Source organism: Rhinolophus ferrumequinum, chromosome 5 (assembly GCF_004115265.2).
Source record: "Rhinolophus ferrumequinum isolate MPI-CBG mRhiFer1 chromosome 5, mRhiFer1_v1.p, whole genome shotgun sequence".
Classification (NCBI taxonomy): Eukaryota; Metazoa; Chordata; class Mammalia; order Chiroptera; family Rhinolophidae; genus Rhinolophus; species Rhinolophus ferrumequinum.
The window spans coordinates 24,817,543-24,839,629 of record NC_046288.1 but is presented as its reverse complement, the minus strand read 5'-3'; positions in this window follow the sequence as shown (position 1 = coordinate 24,839,629).

The following is a 22,087-nucleotide window of genomic DNA, read 5'->3' as shown; positions in this document are numbered from 1 at the left end:
GTCTCTCAATCATCGGCTTATGAGCAGCAAGCAGCCGAACCTGAGTTCGGTAAAAATTCCATATCTGTGCCTGTTAGATTTACATGGATTCTCCTTGTCAGTGCAGTCATTTAATTACTTAGCAGGTTTTCCAATGCACTCATGTTCTAGAAAATTAAACAATAATTATATTTTGTTCTAAATTATTTTATTTCTCATTTTAATTGTAGTTAGGACATTCTATTACTATTTTTTAAATTAAATGTGAAGAGGATACATTGTATAGGACTATAATTTTGCATAGTAAAGGCCAAGGTATCAAATATTTGATATAAACAGAGGTAGTGGGCCTGATGGCATTGAGAAACTTCATGTAGTTTAGGAAGTCATGTTCCTTTCAAAACCCAAACAGCACTCTGAACTAACTGTATTTCATGCTCACTTTCCTTTTTAAAGACAGTACTTGAACAATTGGCCTCAGCTCTCTCTTGCACCATTAATTTATTTCAAAAGTGTCTAGATTATTCTCCAAAGCACAAAAGTATGTTACAGTATCTTCCAAAAAAAGAAGAAGTTTTCCTTTAGCATGCCTGGCTGTTACCACACTACTCTGTCCTATTTTGCAGCAAAATTTCAAGATCATTTTTTTCCCTGGAATTATTCACTTTTTCTTAATCCCCTCACCCTTTTCTCTCTTGGGCATTCCCCATATTACTATGCCCAAATAGGTATATCTTCTTCAGAGCCACAGTACTTCCTCACTGCTAAATCTAGGACTTCTGTTGTTGTTCTTTTTACTGGCCTATCACAGAATTTAACTAAATTGTTGTTGTTTTGTTTTATTTTGTTTTTTGAAGATCTGTGTTCTAGTGTCCTAGGGATCATTCCTCAGACATCTTGTCTTCCCCTAGTAATTTCCTTCAATCTCACCATCTTTATTATCATTTACGTGCAGATTCTGAATTTATCCCTCCAGCCTAGACCTGTGCCTTTAACTGAAGACTTGCTGTCCAACTTGTTATTAGATATTTGCGCTTGAAGTCTTAATAGGTACCTAAATATAAATACGCCCAAGTCCGGACTTTTAATTCATCTCTAAAATATGCTCCTCATATACTCTTTCTCAAACTTGCATAAAGGAGATAATAACAAACCTATCTCACATGGTGTTGTGAGGATTTAATGATTTAATGTATATAAAGTGCTAAGAGCCATACCTATGGAAGGAAGTCACTCAGCTCTCTTAGGATCCTGGCTGGGTCTGAAAATTAAACTGACAGAAACAGATTAACAGCAGAAAAGCACACACATTTCATGAAATTTTGACGTGTATGTGGAAGCCTTCAGAACAGAATGAAGACCTGAGAAGTAACAAGAATGAGCTTTCAGAACAAGACCGTAAATTTGTGAAGAATTGAGAAGACAAAGGGGTTGGGCCAGGGGAAGTTTGACTACCCCTAGGTGGCTCTTAACTTCCTGAACTGGTAAGGTAAGGGTTAGTTTAACAAGGTTTGTTTGCAGATTCCTCTGGTGACATCTCTGGGCTGTTGAGTCTGTCTCCAGAAAAAGGAAAATTTATTCCCTGCCTTTAGGCAGAAAGGGGGAGCTTTTCCTGCATTTACTGCTTCTTAAGTGCCTTCAGCTCAAAATAATTGTTACATCAAAGAGACATATCTTGGGGTGACATAGTCTGGTTTCCTTCATCTAATATATAGATGAGCAATACGTATTAGCTTTTCTTTGTTTTCATTATCCTAAACTGGATTTCTGTGAGTTATCTTAAATTTGTTCTTAATATTCTGAAAGATTAAAAATGAATTTTTAAATATTTTTGTCTGAATATTTTCTTTTAAATTTAAGGGAAACAAAATCTTCAAGTTTGAAATATATTTGAATCAAGTATCTTATTTCTGGCACTGTTTAATATGCTAGAGTTCGCTAAGTATTTGGATTTTGTAAAAGACCGTTTTCTCCCCTAGGGGGAAAAAAAGTAATACAGAAAAGCAGCATCCCCTTAAAAATTGTGGTTCTCAAAGAAATAATCAAAGATCAGGCCCGCACACAGACTATGGCTTTTATTCCTGTGCTGGTGCCCATTGTAGTTAGCTTTCAAAAATAGAAGTAAATCATTATTAGACAGAGTACTTCTTATTATTTGAGCAATCCCATCCCAAGAGATGGGCTCTAACATTCACACTGTCTGCTGAATGAAAGCCCTAAGACATGAAGAGTGAGTCTAGGCTTCGATGGAATCTGACAGTAAATACTGTTTCTGTCAGTCAGGTTCAACCAGCCAGTGGGGCTTCCATGATTTTTGATATAATTAAGCTTCATGCTTAGCATAAGAGATGGATTTAATCAGCCATATGATTCACATTATATGTCAAATGATCAAAAAATGACACACTGCACATAAGTGTCTCTTCTCATTCTGAAGATCATACTTTATATGGCATAAGATAACAAAAAAGATAATTTGTAAGGACTGCCTTCCCTTTGTCTTCCTGTACTTTTCTAGGTTCTCCTCATTTCCAAACTAAATATTTCTACATATTATAACACAAGTGACTTCTAGCTGTGAAAATTTCCCATGGGAGTTAAATAACAAATTAACACTAGTTTGGGTAAAGGTTTCCTAATTAGCTGATCAAGGCTCTCAGGACATGAGAGGAAGCAAACCACCATGATATTCTTAACACTTAGCACATTCCTCACTCATCATCTTCCCCTCCTTCCTGCTAATTCTATATGATTAGTTCAGTGGTCTTGAAATCTGTTTCGTTTTTATAAGGAACCTTTGTAAGTTGCAGTCTTTTTTTCCCCTAAATATGTTTGTTGTCAGCAAGCCAAAAGGACATTATAAAAAAAAAAAAATCTTCTGTAAGCTTCATCTAAGAAAGATCAAGGTTTATAATAAGAAGGCTATTTGCATATAAATTATGCCTAGAATGTACAGAGGAGTGGAGGCTGCCAAATGCTATTATTTGGATAGAAAATAGAGGGCAATCCCTGATAGAAATCCACTTTTAAAAGTTCTGTGAAATTGGATGGTTTGTATTTCTTGTGGCGCAACCAGCTGCAAGTTCAGGGGAAATTTTGGGCTATCTGCAGTAGTCCCAGCCAAGAACTTGTATGACATTTAATTGGAGATCAACATTCTGTGGGAGTATATACAAAGAGATCTGTGTGATATCAGAAAGTGAAGTTCTCCGTCTATTCTGAGTAATAGAGAAATTTAAAAGATTCTGGTACTATTTGTGTATATCTGGAAACTTACACGCAATTAAAAATAGCAAAACAATAGAGCACTAGTCAGTAGAACACTAGCACAACAAATACACTTAAAACAAATATTCCTTCACACATATTCTATTCATTACTGTATTAACTTTGCAAAATAGTGATATTCATGGGGACAGAATGTTTCTGACTATAAATTTGGCTTTAGATAATCAGCAGTAGTTTGCTTCCACAGTCACATTTGAAATGAACTCTATCCAATATTTTAAAATAACTTTGATGAAAAATTACAACTTGAAAGAGAAAATCTTCTACCCTGCACCGAGAGATCAACATTCCTAGAAATATAACATAATTTGTATGGAACACTATCCATGATGAACTTTAGCAATACTTCTGCTCTCGTATTCTCATGTTACCCAAAAACCAGGAGAAACTTATGAATTGACTACAGCATGATGCAGGTGCATAACAAGAGGACCAGTTGAGTAATTTGTTTCTAATGGGAAAAAAAAAAAAAAGAAAAAAAAAGAATGATGACACCTTCCAGGCATGAAGACACCTTGCTAATGAGATAACACCTGGCTAAATTAAAAACCTCACCTAGCCTGAAGTCATTTAAATTTGTTCTTTGTTCATGTCTCTTTGTTCCCTCCTCCCTCTTCTCCGTTATCTCTTACTGACTTTCACATATTTAAGCTCCAATGTGATGGTTACTTTATTTTGATATAAATGGTGAGACTTCATATGAGATGTATGGGATGCAAACAGTACATTCTCTTTTTAACATCAATAGGCCCTCAAATTTCCTTAGTATAATTTAAGTCTCTTAGAGGCATGTGTCCTCTGTTCAAGTTTTCTTTTCTTGATTGTACCTCACTTAGATGAAATATACGAACTGTTTATTAAGTGCATACTGTGTGCAAAGCTACATAGTCAAGATGATAAAAGTTAAGAAACACATATATGTAATGGTAAAAAATTTCCTTCTGGCTAATCTATTTATTATGACATGCAAGGCCTTTAATTATAGGGTTTTTTTTTGTTTTGTTTTGTTTTTGATTAATTTTGGAATTCTTTTCCCCTTATCAAACTCTATGCTGCATTGGTAACAAAATAGAGTTAAATTATTTTAAATAACCGCCCTCCACTTTACCTCTCCACCAAAGGTACTAAGGTTCTTTATTCCCTCTGCACATCATACTGATAGATCTCCATGACTTCTGCACCTATCTAATGATTCTGATCCTTACCAAAAATATGTTATATTTGTTTTCAAATATTTTTATATAGTTATCATGTGATTGTTATTACAATTTAATTAGCTATTGAGTAAACCAATGAAACATGTATGAGAAAAGGTCGTTATTTTCCTGAAAACTGAATTAATTTTTTTAGAAAGAATGAAGCGACACTAATAAAAAAACGAAATGGATAACTATAATAGGGAAAATTCTGAACTTATATTGCTTTATAAATGCCTTTCCACTGTAGCTCCATTCTAAAGAAAAAAAAAATTGGAAAGAATAGATCATGAATTATGGGTATGATTTATGAAAACAACTACATGGATTCCAATTTGTGGCCACCATACTCTAAAAACACCTTTAATAAACATGTTTGTATGTAGTTGAAATTAAAATGGAGTGTTTAATGTATGCATGTTTACAATTTTTCACTATAATGGATTGTTAGCATTAACTAACCAAGAGAGATCCCAGTAGCTTAGGCTAAAGAATGCTCCATGCTCTCACACTTTGATGTTTTTATACAAGCTGTTCTGTTGGCTTAAAACAATCAACCTTTCTGTTTCCCTCTACCAAATTTACTACTTGGCCATTCTCCTTCTTCCCCTTCCCTATTCTAAGCTTGGTTAATTTAGACATGTTTTTTGGTACTTATCTAAGACATATAATATATATTTTAACTTGTTAACAGTGTATGTTTGTGTTTTTATCTCCTATGCATTGGAAATAGTACTCAATTTCTTTTTATATAAAATTAATTCAAATTATTACATTCAAAACTCTACATTTTTCTTAAATGTCTATTGATACCTTATACATATTACTTCTCTGTTTATAAAATTAGCAAATTTTAACAATTAGTTAGGTGGTCTTTTGATTAGTACTCATTCTAATATACAAACTTAGATACATTCACTAAAATTTTAAACTGCATTTACATATTTAATACATTTGGTTTTCTTAGTAAGTATGCTAATAAATCTTCTAAAGCAGTTAAACAATTCTTGTGAATCTGATAAATTAAACTTATAAATATCTTTATTCTTAAGTTAATTTAAGGGTTCCAGTAAAGTTTATAACCTGAGTAAAATTTCAACTTAAATAATAATTACACATATTATATTATCACGAAATATTTTTGGAAGAACTGTGATTCAATTAAGCCAAATTCTCTGAAGCATTAGACATGCTTATAATATCAAATATGCACAGGATATATTCCTTTACATAAACGCAGCTTTTATGTGTTATTTCATTATTTTTACACCAAACTCTAAATCATCCTGTAGGTAAAATATACTAACTCATCAAGGAACAATTATGTAGTACTTTGGTAGGCAGAATAACACCCCTTCCTTGTAGATGTTCACACCCTAATTTCTGGAAACTGTGAATCTTTATCTTATGTGGCAAAAGTGATTTTGCAGAGTGATTAAGGGTATGGACTTGGAGATGGAAAGATCTCCTGGATTTCTGCTTTAGCCCCATCTACCATTTTTCCCCGAAAATAAGACCTAGCTGGACAATCAGCTCTAATGCAACTTTTGGAGCAAAAATTAACATAAGACCCGGTCTTATTTTACTATAATATAAGACTGGGTCATATAATATAATATAATATAATATAATATAACATAATATATAATATAATATAATATAATATAATATAATATAATATAATATAATATAATATAATATAATACAGGGTCTTATATTAATTTTTGCTCCAAAAGACGCATTAGAGCTGATTGTCCTGCTAGGTCTTATTTTGGGGGAAACACGACAATCCCATAAATCCTTAAAAAGAAGACTGTTTTCTGATTTGGATACAGAGAAATATGACAATGGAAGAAAGGCAGAGAGATATGACATGAGAAGGACTCAATCCCCTCTTGCTGACTTTGAAGATAGAACAAGGGAAATGTGACTGTCAGGAGATAAAGCCTTTAAGGAGGTAATTAAAGTTAAGGAGGTAAAGTTAAAAAATTATAAGGGTGGGAATGGTGTCTTTATAACAAGAGTTTTCTCTGTGTGTGCCCAGAAGAAAAGCCATGTGAGGAAGCAGGGAGAAGGTGGTACCTGCAAGCTGAGGGGACAGGCTGTCACGTGGGGCGGCCTGCGGGGTCTCAGCTCCTGCTCCCCACACAAGAACACAGGATATGGTGAGGCCAAAAAGGAACACCCACGGAGCCACAGATAGGGGAGTCATACCACTCGACTCTCGCTGGAGGCTGGGTTGGAGACACAGGAAGCAGGATCCACACTATCCGCAAGCTGCTCTCCACTTCTCTGCAATGTGCAACCCACACTCCACTGTGCCAACTGCAGTCCGTGATTGCCAGCCACCTTCTTCTTTCTAGCCCCCATTTTCTACTAGCATAACCACAGCAGTTATATTAGTGGCCAGTGGCTCACTGGTTACAGCTGACGGCCAACTAGCCACAGCTGATGGCCATCCAATCACAGTTGATGGCCATTTACTACCTGAGTGAGCACCTTTCCACGTGAGGCCCAGAGCCTGGAAACTGCACTCCTGGCTCTGTCCCCACACAGGCCTCACAGGGAACGGTCCATGCTGGCACCCTGATCTTAGATTCCCGGCAACCAAAACTGGGATAAAATAATTGCTATTGTTTAAGCCGCCCAGGTTGTGGTGTTTTGTTATGGCAGCCATGGGAGATTTATATACTTTTCAATTAATATATAATTATGCTCATTTTTAAAAGCAGGTTTGTCACTGGAGCCAGAATTCCTGAGCTCAAGTCCTGCTTATTTACTTATTAGCTGTTGGAACTTGAAAAATGTGAGTTAGCTTGTGTCTCCATTTCCTCATCTATTAAAATGAGGATAATCATAGCTCCTACCTTATAGTGTTATGCTGCAGATGAAATGACATATTGTAGCTAAAGACCTTGGAACAATCCCAGGAAATAAAATAATGAGTCATGATGAAGATGGTGGTGGTGATAATTATACAGACTTGCTGGAGAATCAGAGCTCTAAAAGTTAATTATAGGTGATTTAAGTGTGTCCTTAACAAAACGCGAAGGCCGTATCTCAGAATATAAAATAGTTAAGATGGTATATATTTGTGTTTGGGGCAGGGTTGCTGGCAGAGTCAGCTTCATCTGCAAACCCTCAGCAACATCTAAGTTTCTCCAGTGGAAACCAAGTGGACATCCTTAAAATATAGTTAATACATAGAATACATCTACTGTTTAGACAGGTGACCCATATTTTGAGATGATTTCAGGAACTATATAAGGGCAGCACCAATGAAAATGGTTTCAGTTAGTGGAATAATTTCACATAATTATTGTAGTTAAAACTTGGCACACAAACTTTTTGATATCTGTTTCTCTGAACTTAAAATATTTTGAGACCCTCTAACCTGTTTTTGGCATGCGTTAAGGTACTGGTCACCTCATGATCCTGCCAGCACTGGTGTTGGCTCTTACACTGCTGCAGCATTCCAAGTTTAGAAACTGAAAAAGAAAAACAACAAAAATGACATTTCACTAATCTGACCCCCTTCTTTGAAATAGACCATCAGAGTCAACTGCAAGTTTATCAGAAGGAAGAATTCCCTGAACTCTATCTCTCTTGAGCCATGGACTGACATTTCTTTGCTGTTGGAAAAGAGTGACGGTAGACAACATTATTGTTTAACTGAAAAGGAAAAACACATCTTGTTGGGTGCATAAGAGGTTATTCCAACACAAACATGCATGTGCTATACAAATAAAAAGAAAAAAAAAAGAAACGAAAACAGTCATATATTTCCAAGTGATTAAAAAATTAGAAAATAAACTTTTAGAAATACATTTCATACATCATTTTTGTTCAGAATATAAGGTTTTGTGTGGCCTCTGTAAAATAAATAGATAACGAACAAACAAAGAGATAGACAAATAAACACTGAACAATGAACCAACAATCTAACCATTAAGAAAAACCACATCTGAGTTGTTTGATTTTCAAGGATTTGGAAGCCCACATAATACAAATCCAGAATAATGACACTGAATAACAGAGTTTTTGTTGTTGTTGTTGTTGTTGTTGTTTTGGGCTCTACATAAATTAGATGAAATAGCATATTAGTGACCGAATGAGAATAGATCCTCCTACAGTTTCTTTTTCTTAAAATAAAAGATGTATTTACCAAAAATAAATTGAAACCCTATTGATTTTTTGCAGTGCAATACGTTTCAAGGTTGACATTTAAACATAGATTCAAGGTTTAATAATGTTTTTAAACCAAAATGTAATTCTTTCACAGAGATAAAGTGTAGTATTGAAATAAACAGGAGTTCTATGAATGAATGGGCTTACTGAAAAAAGTTTCTAATAGGGTATTACAAGGAAAGATACTGTAGGGATTCAAGTTATTATTTCTTTAATTACTTAATTTTATTTTTATCTTTCTAGCAGCAAATATCACAGGTCATTGACTTGATTTGGAACACCAAAAAGTTATCTCAAGTATTCTAATATCAATACAACCGCACATGAAATATTTACATACTTAAGTAGTAAATGCTGACCAAAGTAAAGGACATTCTGAAAAAGTTTGGTCTGCTCAGTGGTCTGTGGCCAAGGCTGATGTCAGAGAAAAGATTCAAGTCTTGAATCAACCATGGACTTTACGAAGCATATCATTTTGTTTAAAATAGTGATTATTTTTGTTTCCTTGCTTAGTTGATTTACCAGTGAAAAATATGAATGATACAAATTAGAAAGCAAAAAATTACAGATAATGTTCTACTTATTAACAAATAGTATGTCTCATATTTGTACATATATATGTGCATGTGTGTATATATATTTACACACATACACACACACACACACACACACACACACACACCACTGCCCTATGGCACTTATATTCCAACAGGGAGAGGATGGATGACTTGGTGATAAGTGTACTCTAGTGAAAAGGTTTGGGAATGGGAACTAGCTTTTTTGGAAATCAAAGTATGGCTCCTGAGAAGCTGGGCGACCTTGGATACGTTATTTCATTCCTTAAAAGCACAAATTTTAACTTTAGTATTAAGATAAACATATTGTTTTAAAGGAATTTTGACCAATATTAGGGATGATATCTTTCAGTTTGTCAAGGTTTCTATTAATATCGGTTTCTTTTGGTAGTTGGAACTCTGAGACATCAAAAAGCTAGGAGGTAGATTGAAGCAATTTTTTTTTTTTTTTTTTTAACCAATGTGGATTTTTTTCTCCCCACCAAAGCTAACGTTGGATAATAAATACAACCCTTGACCCTTGTTTCCTTGTCTTCTGATGATGAAGTCTTTTTCCTTGACAGTTTCTAGGTTACCGATCCTAGATTCCAGATCCGGTGTCTGAGGAGGGGAAGACAAAGAGGTTGTGTTTCCATAGACACAATCTGGACACTCTGCTTCTCCCCCTTGAGACAATCTCCCTCCCTCATTTATACCTAAAATGATTGACTGTGATGACATCTAATTACAACTTTTTCATTCTCATTTGCATCACTAAGGGTCTGGCTTCTCTATTCACCATCAGAAATATCACAATGTGGCAAGCATGAAAGCATTTCTCATGACATAATGTGGGAAACAAAAACAAAGGAACATTGTGTGCTTTCATTCCATTTCCCTGTTATAATGACTTAAATTGCCTCATGGGAATGGAATGGCTTAAGCCTGGTTCTATCAGGCTTTCTTTGTGACAATTTACCAATTCCAAGTATTCATAGATGACAGAGCATTGTTCCATGGAAAAGGTCTGAAATCCCCTAGACCACTAGAGATAGTTTTTCGAAGATCCCTGGCTACGTCTATCTCTCCATCTCTATTTCTACCTGTATCTCTCTCTCTCTCTCTCTCTCTCTCTCTCTCTCTCTCTCTCTCTCTCTCTGTCTATAACTAATGCTGTCTACCATACACACATACATGTAAATATATGAGTATGTATACATACATTCATATATGCACACATACATATGTATATATAAATATATATATATATATATATACACACACATGTATATAAATGTACATAAGTGTACATATATACACGTGTGTGTGTGTGTATATATGCAGGTCCCAGATTTGGAATGTATATTAATGAGAAAACAGGTGTATTAGGGTTCTTCAGAGAAATAGAACTAATAGGATGTGAATACATACAGAAAGATATTTATTATAAAGAATTGCCTCATGTGATTATGAAGACTGGCTAGTTCAAATCTTCAGTGTGGGTTGGCAGGCTGCAGACACAGGAGAGCTGTTGTTCCAGTTCCAGGCTAAAGACTGGCAGGCTGGAGACATAGGGGAGCTAACTGTGCAGATGAAGTCCAAAAGTAATCTGCTGGAGAATTCCCTCTTACTCAGGGAGTGTGCCTTTTAGATAACCCAGAGCAAAGGACAGCCTGTGACTCAAAGAGCAATTTAAGTTTAGCATAATTTATACATATGTGGATTGTTCTTTTTTATTCTTTTAAAATTTTCAATGAAGAAGTCGCCTTCCCTTGAATATTGCACATAAAAAGTAATGCTAAAATGTGAAAGAAACATCAAGGCATATTACTAAGTGAAAGAAGCCAATCTGTAAAGGCTACCTCCTGAATGATTCCAACTATATGTCCTTCTGGAAAAGGCAAAACTATGGAGCCAATAAAAGGATTCATTGTTACCAGGATTTGGGGTAGGGGGGTGGGAATGATGAATAGGAGAAGCAATCGGGAGTTTTAGGGCAATGACAATACTATGTATGATACTATAATGATGGATCGTTCCGACCTGTATAATGTACAACACCAAGAGTGGACCCTAATGTAAGCTATGGACTTTGAGTGATTATGTCGTATCAATATAGGTCATCAATTGTAACAAATGTATCACTCTGTTGGGGAAATGCTGATAATGGGGGGGACTATGGATGAGATGGGGGCACTGGACATATGGGAAGTCTCTATACTGTCTTCCTAATTTTGCTGTAATTTAAAATTGCTCTAAAAACTTTAAAAGTCTTTAAAAAAAGCTGCACTTTACCACCACCACCACCACCAACAGCAACAACAAAGCTGCACTTCTTTTAAAGCCACAGTCATCCTCATGATCTTTCCAATTCATGGACAACTTCCTGTTTTTCATATGATAAATTTAGTATTATTTCCAAGCACAATCAGGTATCCTTTATCCAATATTTTCAAGTCAGAACAAAATTCTGAACCCATCAATTTAAATGGCATTCAGTGAATGGAATAAGAAATGTCAGTTATGTACTGAGATTTAATATTTAAAAGTAGGTTATTTAAAAATATTATATAACTCACTCCATAACAAGAATTGCGTTTTTGCCAAAGTCAGTGTGTGGCTATCTGACTTCATGCTGGATATGGGGTATTGTCTTTTTTTAATAGTTGACATTATTAGGGACATACCAGGAAAGATGTCAGATCAAAGGGGCAACATTATTTATTACCTATGTAAATAAACATTCACTGTATTTTTCCATTGTAAAACTTAGAAGACTATTTGGCATATGATAAGTACTGAATAACTGTTTGCCAAATTATTCACCTCTAGCTCTTCCTGAGTCTTGCTGGGTAACAGGGTTTAAAGTGAGAAAGCTAAGAATACAGCATAACATTTCTTTCATCCTTTTATATTAAAATGTGTCGAAGTACTTTCTCTTTGTCACAGTTTTCTTACAAAAATGTATTATACCCTGGATACTTTGAGAGAATCACTTCACTGTTATTATGGAAAAGAAAAGAAAAAAAAAAACACAGCATGGGACAAAAAGATTATGTTCAAGGTATACAGTGGTTGGTGGGCAACACATATATTTTTATAAAGAAAGAGTTCTGTTAGAAAATTCAGTAATTCATATATTATATTTATTATTGATTTACAATTAGTTTAAAAGCTAACTGTTAAGTCAAATACTTCTAGGTGTTTTCTGTCACAAGAATTTCTTAGGATTGCTTTTCTTTAATATTCCCAGAAATTGAAGTCTTTACAAACAGTCTAATTAGCTAACTAAAATGTCTTTCTATAGGTGAATCTAAAGGAAAAAACCCTTGTAAATAGTTCATTCAAAGCCTTCCTTGTCTTACCCAGTTTTGCACAGATTTCAATGCTCTGCAGATTCATCTTAATTTTACTACCACTTCTTAAAAGTCATGCAATGTAGATACTACAAATATTCCTCATATAAGAACATAGATTTTTTAAAAAGTATTTTAAAAGGCTTTCACAATTTTTGAAATTATTAAAATGAAAGATTGAGAAAAGAAAATTTTACAGGAGATAATTTCATATCCTTTTGATTATAATATTTGGAGAAAATAAGATTTAGGATTTAAAACCCTCTTTTGTGGGCTACATAAAACATTCCTTCAGGCACATGTCACAAAATAAGTTGTCAGCCAATTTACAAAGTCACCATAAATCCACACTATCCATTTCCTATCAATTATATTTTTAAAAGTGGCATCTATACCACATGACATTGGATTTTCTATATACAAACCAAATTATTTGATTTGTAAGCCAGCGAGTGATCATTCCAAACCATAATTTCATCCATAAATAGGTTTGCTACAATCCAGAAGTTAATCACACTCAAATGAATTAATTAGCTAAGAAACATATTTGTGATAAAACTCCAATCTGTTGGGCATACAAAACTGTCTAGGATTGGATTTTGTTGGTGTTAGAACCATATGGTATTTTTTTTTTCCAAGAGCACATTGGAAGACCTCTTGCTGTGGCTTTTCATTTAATAATTTCAATTTTCAAAAAAAAATTATTTTCAAATACTCATTTGATTGTCCATTCTAATCAGCACAATTAAAGTATGCTTAAACAAAATAAATTGTTGTGTCAAATGTTGTTAGTTGAAATCTGTAAGAACTGTGTTTATACAAGTAATATTTGCTAGTCACCATCTATATGTAAAGCATTTTACTAATCACTGAGAGGATATATAACTGCAAGAAATAATTACTTCCAAGAATTTTGTTATGGAGCTTCCACCAAAGTCAAGAGATGAGACATTGATGATTAAAAAGACTATAAAGCTACATGTAATTAAGTTGTCAACTACATAATAAAGAAAATAAATTCAATTGTATCATTAACATGACTAGTGAATTTTGATAAGGATGCTAGAGAAAGTGTGAATTGAGTTTGTCTTTGAGAAAATATATTGCTTTAATATAGATACCAGAAGAAGAAATGTCTCTAAAACCTGGAGAGCATACTCCAGGTTTTTTTTTGTTTTTTTTGTTTTTTTTGTTTTTTTTTTTTTTTTTTGAGGAATCAGAGGAGATGAGAATGGCTAGGTTGGAGAAGTAAATTTGGCTCGGGAAAAATAGAAACTGTGGTTATCTACCTAGTCTGATTAGATTTTTGAAAGTTTTATAGGAGGCTGAAAATGACAGGTGTTATATAATATAATAGGTAAAACTAAAACATCAAATGTTTAAAAATAGAGAGCAAACATTTGTGTTTGTTTGTTTTAAGGATTAACCATGTAGCAGTATATATATACATTGGGCAACCATGGCAGAACTCTAATACATGACACTGCAAGTTTTAAAACAGAAGAAACCTGGTATTTTATAAAGAAATATTCAAGGCATAAAGTACTGAGTATATGAATAGTTTGTTGTTAAATTAAAATAAATAAGACGTAAAAGTAGAAATACCCAAGGGTAATGAGTTGGATGCAGTAGTTGAAAGAAAGTACGGATAACAGCTGATCAAATTGAGTGATTAGAAGAATGGTTTGAAAATAATGGAGTTATGTTATTTAGTAGAAAAAAACCATTATGGATGGTGTGATGGGGGAGACTCAGGGAAATAGAGGGTGATGGATTAAGTTAGAGAGTTATTTCAGTTTGAGGTGCTGATGAGGGTTTATTTACTCAACCACTAAAAGGCCAGAAAAACTGTCATTTTAATGAGGTATAATGAGTACTAGTAACAAGCAGAAAACTCTTCGCATGACCTCTACCTCCTTTTGATGTGAATGGACTCACTTTATTAGTTCTTTTGAGAAACTCGAGATGCTTTTAATTCATTTATTTATTAAATTATTCGAAAAAGATTTAATGTGGATTGCATTATCAAATGTACAAGTTTAAATAGATACAGATAGAAAAATAAAGGGTAGTCAATGAAATAATATTGGGCATGGTGCCAATTTATAACTTTGTACATACTGTTTGTTGTCTTCTAATCACTTGCTGCTGATAAACCAATGTGACTATATTTTCTTACAAATTCCGAAAAGAAAGAAACAATCTCACAATTCTTTCAGGTCTTTCAGTTGCAGTTTTTGAGATTAATTCCTACAGTGTTGGTATGCTTTTGCACACTTTAAATAGTACTTTAAAAAGTTTGATCCACTATTTATCATTATTATGTGGAGCAGTTTTATGTGATCATGCCATTTCTCAGCCTTCACTAGAAGTCCGTCAATGTTCAATTTCTGTTGTCATTTTCACCATCAGAGCCATGTTTTCTATTAAATCAACCACAGTGTGTTTGTTTGGTTGTTTGTTGTTGCTTTTGGTTTTTGGATATTTATTTTTGTACAATTGTGTGTAAGTTGATACCAATTGTCTCTTTGATATTAATGAGCTCCAAGAATCTCCCCATAAATATAACAGCACTTCACGCATTTTTGTTCTTTATAACTTTCAGTGTTATTTTACCGCCCATTAGTTTTCTCATTATATATTAGTGAAATACTTCAGGAAACATTGCTTCATGACAACTGGCAACATCACAGTCTTCATTTTGCCACTATTTCTGTTGGGATTTGTCCACTTTTAAAAGATCAGTTAATGGACATATAACTTGAAATATTTTTCTCCTTTACTTTTGCTCTGCTTTCTATAGCTCTCCAAATTACTTTACTCATAGAATTAATTTACAATTTTGTTGCAAAGAACAATCTAAAGAAATGAAATATCTTGACAAGTGACTCCCCATCACTTTATTTTCTTCAAACTATTTCAAGTAAACAAAGGACAATTTTCAGAGATTTTCATAATACATTAATATACACTTACAAATCTCAATGTTTTCAAACAAATGTCATTTTTTTTTACATTTTCTGTTTATTTTTGACTTACTTTTAAGTAGAAACTCTGTATGCATTTAGCTAAATTCTTCTCTATCAAGGATTTCTCTTTGGAATTATAAAAGTCTTCTTGAGTAACAAAAAATTAAATCCATCACACATCCAAATATCAAGATTCTATAAATTATGAAGTAACCTGAACTTTCATTTTCAAGGTAAATTTAAGTTGATAGCATGTAGCATTTTCTTTTTGTGATTTTCAAAGTATATGCAGGATTTATGGCATAGTAAGAGTTTATAATAAAAATTCAACTATTTTTGACAAGTGATACTTTAACTTCAATATTTCTATTGATTCATATTCAACAGGAAAACCAAAACAGAAACATACCAGGTATTTCAACAGAAGATATTTCATATATAGCATTTCTTATAATCCTGAATAAGGCTGTATGAGCAAAAAGAGAACATAGAAATAACCTAGAGATAATAACTACAGAAAAAAGCAGGGCTGGAAGAACGAAAGGAAGATGTTAGATTGACAGATCCTAGAATTTCTGAGGAAGGGCACCACTGATCTGAAACTTATATCCTTGAGAAAGAAATGTAACTTGCCTGCTGCTGGTCTCACTGAAGAAGAATGACGAGAGTGGTTCTAAGAACGTGAAAAGAAGCTTGGGGAGAATCACCTGCAGCTGTTGGAAAACATAGCTACCACTAGGCAATGTTACTAGGGACAGAAAACAAAAAAGTTAAAAGGATTTACTTCTCTCCTCCTCCTGCACTCCTGTCTCCTTGTATCACCTTCTATTTGGCACTGAGAGAAAATATGTAAATAACCAATTCATTCTTTTGGTTACTCAGTATTGGAATGCATCATCCTATAATTACATTGAATTAAAATAACAAATACAAATAATATACTTCCGCCTAACAAAACGTAACTCTCCTTGTACAAATAAAGTCTTTGCATCCTCTTCACAAAGAGGGTAGATGCAAATTCTCCAGGATCTTGCTATCCATCACTTGGCTTCTATAACAGTATTCATGTTCTTTCTCTTTTTACTTACAATCCCAGCTGACTATCATGCAACCTAAAGGCAGCATTGTAAAATTAACCTACAATACTTATGTAAACTAGTAAGGGAAATGGAGAGAGGAAAAAAAAATATTGAAGTTGAGAAACAAAAGAAATAACTGGCACCACATTACTTTCGGATAAATAATTATTTGAAATAGAGCCATAAAGGAAGGGGTCATGATTGAAACAGTGAAAGTGAGTAAGAAAGTGCTAACTGAAATTTAAGACTTGTGTTTTATTTTTGATAATAATTTCTAAATATTTCTTTAACTTGATGAAAAGTTTTCTCTCATAAATTAAAGACATAATTTACCATTAGAATTCCCATACTGTTATTATTTTATACTTTTCTTCCTAATATGTTCTTTCCTTTGCAGAAATCTGAGGAGATATATGTAATTTCCCGTCCATGACATGATATGTTTTTGATGACTAGTACCTTGTTTTTCTATCTTAGAATTAAATTCTTGGATGTTCCCTAAAAAATGTTTTTTTTCACCCATTGTTTAATTTACTATAAAGGTGTTTCCATGTCCCTGTTATTTTTATTTATAATTCTATATAAATTAGCCATAGTTGCTATCTGTCATCGTCTCTAATAATATGTTTAGGGAGTTTTTATATATGCTCAGCAGCATAAATATAATAATGATATAACTAAATCTAAAGATCAAAATATATAAGTCAAAATCAGGAGAATTTCTCTGTTTTAATATTATGGACTTCTGAGTAATATAACAGTAAAATAAATTATTAATAACCACTGTTACTTGTTAATCTACTAATAATGGTTTATTCTGCACAGTAATACAAATATCACACTGGTATGGGACTTCAGGGTTTCCCTCCGCCACGAGAGAAATAGAAAAAAAAAAACAACAAAAAAAAACCTTTCACACTTTTGAACTCAGTTTAATTTCAAACCACACAACCATGAACTCTTCAATCCTAGAAAGTGATGATCACAGAGGGAGCTCATCCTTTCATCACAGAGTTGAAGAATTATTTTTCTTTGTGCAATTCTACTGGATACATTGCGACAGATCTTCAATTTCCATTTATTTTCTAATCAAAAGAATCATTTCCTTGAAAGTGGTACTGGTCTGAGTAGTTCAGGAGGAAAAGAATAGAATCAGCAGGGGCAAAGTGTATGATATTTGAAATATCATTCTCTATATTTTGTCGAAAAATTAAAATGAAAGTTTATTTATCTATTAGGAGATTCAAAACCCTTTATACAAATAAAGTTCAGTGGTTAACCATGTGGATGTTTTGAGGCTTTGAAGCTTTTAGTTGCTACTAGAAATATTGATGAGCGAGACTGGCAGGTCCCTGTTACATACTGGCTGTGAAGGGGAAAGGAGAAGAAATAGAAAGTGAAAAGAAGAAAAAGCGTAGATAAGAAGGTAAAAAGAAAAAAAACATATATAAGAAGAAAAACTTTCATCTAGTGAGGAGTAACTTATTCTAAATTCAGGATGTCAGATATAGTTCATATTTGGGATGGTCCCATATCTCAGAATATTTTATGTTTTGTTTTTGTTTTTTTAATTGTGAAATTTCAACTGGGAAGGATAATGGTGGTGGTAATCACCCTGATCCATGTTTACCTTCCTCCTTTCATGTTTTCTAATGATGACAATAACATTTATTGTGTTGTTATTAGGTATATGCAAAGCAAATTATAGGAATTATTTCTTGTATCCCTTACAACACTATGAGATAGCTATTATTATAACCTCCATTTTAGATATCTGAGGGCTAATGAGGTTAAGTAATCCAATATCAGATCTGCCTTTAACCCATATTGTGAATTAGAAAAACATGTCCCTTCTGAGCAGCCACAGGCCTTTCTATAGTCTGTGGGTTAATAAGTAGAGCTCTGGATAGTTTTCACTGTGACCCATGCTGGTTTTCACCCTTGACCAGACACTTTGGTACAACAAACACCCAGTACAACTTGCAAGGTCACATAACCGGTTATCGGTAGAACTGAGATTCAAATACTTCCAATCTTGTATATGTCACTAACTTCTATGCACTTCAGACTCTCAACTGACTCTTGTCAATCCTTCAAACTTCAGATGGGTCATCCCTCCTTCCTCCAAATTCCTTCTCTAAGTGCCCACTCTAAACGGAGTACCTCTCCTACAAGTTTCCATCACATCTTGTAAATATTTCCAAAATGAAGATATCATACAGACTGTGATTGTGAACTTGTATATTTTCCTCAGTGAACTGGAAACATTTTGATAATGGGGATTGTCTCAGAACCCAGTACAGAGAACATTACATATTAAAATTTCAATGAATCTGTGTTGCACAAATAAAGGGAGTTACATACCTCATGGAAATCTGGTAAATATATGTCAGGAGCTCCCAGAACCAGAATATGAATTGAATCTAAATTCTGAATTTGAAAGTGTCAAATAACATGAAAATAATAAACACATGAAAGGACAATTCCTTCTATCGTCTATCCCAGTTGAAATGGAGACGACATAGGAGCTTGAGTGGTTCGTGCCGCAGAATTGGAGGCATTAAGCTCTCTTTTCTTTTACTGTCCCCACTTAAGATCTTTCTCTTTTATGTTCTATTTCAACATATTTGCTATATGTTTCATTGAAATAAGATATGCTATCACAGATATGAGGACAAAATATATATATTGACTTCAATATATAAAAACCTTAGCTTGAAAACAACTCAAAATACCCTCTGGCCCACATCTATTTTGTTCTTTGGTATGACATTTAAAAGAAAGATAAGAAAATGGAGTGCCATTTTTTTTTTTTTAATTACTGCTCAGTTGACATTTCTAAATAGCACAGGATTATAACAATATTAGATATAACTTGACTAATCATCTTACATTTGACCTCAGTTTGTGAGCATATTTATATCACCAAATCCTACTACCTAATCAGAATTTTAAAATGCTTCAATAATAACATCTCCGTGAGAAACTAAATGTTCTATGCCTATATTTATAGATGCTATGTGAATTATTTGGCCTGTCATTTCAAAAGTCAACCTATTATTTAAGTGGTTATTGTATGGAAATATGGCCCATGATGTGTTTTGTTTGGAGTCTTTAAATATGATTGATTCTCAGTCTATGTGTGCACTAACCAGAAGGTTAAAAAATGGTCAAAATTTCGAATATCTCATCGGTACTTTACCCTTGTAAACATGTTTAATTTAGTGGGTGTGCTTCCCACATAATTAGAAGGAGATCTAAAGTCTGGGTAGAATTACACAGAGCCACGGCTCTAACCAACCCGGAGTAATTTGTGCTATATTCCAGTTCTTATGTCTTTTATTAGGCTGGTGCAAAAGTAATTGCAGTTTTTGCAATTATTTTTAACCTTTTAAACCGCAATTACGTTTGCACCAACCTAATATTTTTAACTGGTTTCTTCTAAATAATATATGGGTTAATGGGTATAATAAGTAGTTGTTTTGTTTTTTTTCTCTTATGACACTTAGGGAACAAATTCTTTGTGTCTCTCTGGAATTACAAAAAATGCATGAATAATAATTGTCTAATAATTGGGGAAGATCAAAATAATAGCATAAAAAATGGTAACATACTGTATACATTTTATGTAACCTATACAAGGCACAATGCTTACCACATGTTAGGCATTGTTGAAGTGCTTTACATATTTTAATTCTCCTATCAACTTTAAAAGTAAGTCCCATTATAATCCCTATTTTACATATGAGGAAACTGAACCACAAAAAGGGTAAGTAACTTGCCTAAGGTCATACAGTGTAAGTGGCAGTCTGGATTTATAGTCAGGCAGTCTGACTGCAAAATCCATGCTCTTAAATTCTACTCTATGCTACCTGCTTAGCGCTGTACAAATACAAGATAATACTATTCGCAGAGGAATGTTTAAAACTACAAGGAAAGATGACACATATCTCAGCAACTGCTTCAGCTTTGACACAAAAGGATAAGGACTGATGAACATATGTAATCAATTTCTTATAACGGAAGCCAGTTCAAGGGCATGATGTCCACATAGGGGGCTGTGGTTTCAGACTCACCAGGAATGCTTGGTGAACTGGTAGATAAGGCTTACGATGTGTTTATTTACAGGAGATACTTACTGAGTACTTTCCATGAGGAGAGAGGTAGCCTGCCTCAGTGGAACAGTTAAGAGCCCAGAGTTGGAGCCAGCATGCCTGGTTTTGAAAGCTGAATCTTCTTTTATTAGTTGGTAACCTTAAGTAATTTAACCTTTCTCTGCTGACTTTCCTCATCTGTGAAATGAGGCTAATAATAGTATCTGATTCTTAGAATTGATTGCAGTGAGAATGAAATGGGTTAATGTTAATAAAGTTTTGGAACAATGCTTGGCACAAATTAAGGGCTTTAAAAATGTTTCTAAGAAAAGATAAATTTAGTGGGCTCAAACTTGATTCCATAAGAGAATATTTAGTTTAGGGAGAGGAAATGATTTTAGCGCCCCGTGGTTTCTCACTCAAATCCTTCCCTAACCCACCTCATGAATTCATGTGTAGTGACCATTGAAGAAGAGAAATCTGTAATTTAAATCTGTAACAGTAATTTTACTTGGTAGAATTGGAATGACTATGAAATAAAAAGAAAAGATAAATAATCATTAGCTTCTGACTTCAATGTGCCAAATATGCCTCTAGTGTATTGAGGAGTGCAGCACTATCAAAAGTGGTAAGTGAAGCTAGTTGAAGTGTTGGTGATACCATGACAGAGATGGCAGTGCAGGATTGGTAGCAGTGCACCAGCAGTGCGTGGGGGAGTGGGGGGGGCTGGTAGTGCACGCAGGAAACAACAGCAGCTCCTCCCTGAAACAGTGGGAGTGGTCAGCGGGTTTAGGGCAGTAGTAACGCTGTGGTGTAGGTACCACTTAGAAGAGGTTGGAATTCTCATGCCTTTTAAAAGAATCTAGTGGAAAATCCCTAAAATACTTGGCACTGAATAGACTCAGGAAGATAATAAGCAAATGTGGATTAAAAACAGGGTTCTTTTCTTAATGTAGCTTTCATCTGTATGAGTATGTGGATATACAGCTAGTAGTATTTTCATCTAGAATCGTCATCACCACGCTCATTCGCTTCAGATTTGTGTAAATGACAGTCATAACTTTTTTTAAGTTTAGTATTAATAACCAATTTTCTATCTTATTTTAGCGTTGTCAACCAAGTACTATATAGTGGTATATTGAAGGCCTAATTTTGTAGTTCAACTGATTTTGTACAATCTAGTACAATGTATTTCCTAACAGTTAAGTAGGAAAACATTTGAAGACAGTAGTGTGAAATTACAAAAAAAAAAAAAAAAGAAAAGAAAATGTCTTAAGAATACAAAGTAGTCCTTTTAAGCTCAAAGAGTAGAAATAAGGAGGTGAAAAACAGATAGTGAAATGGATGAATGTTAGCCTTGTTCCAGAGACTTTAGAAGGTGAAA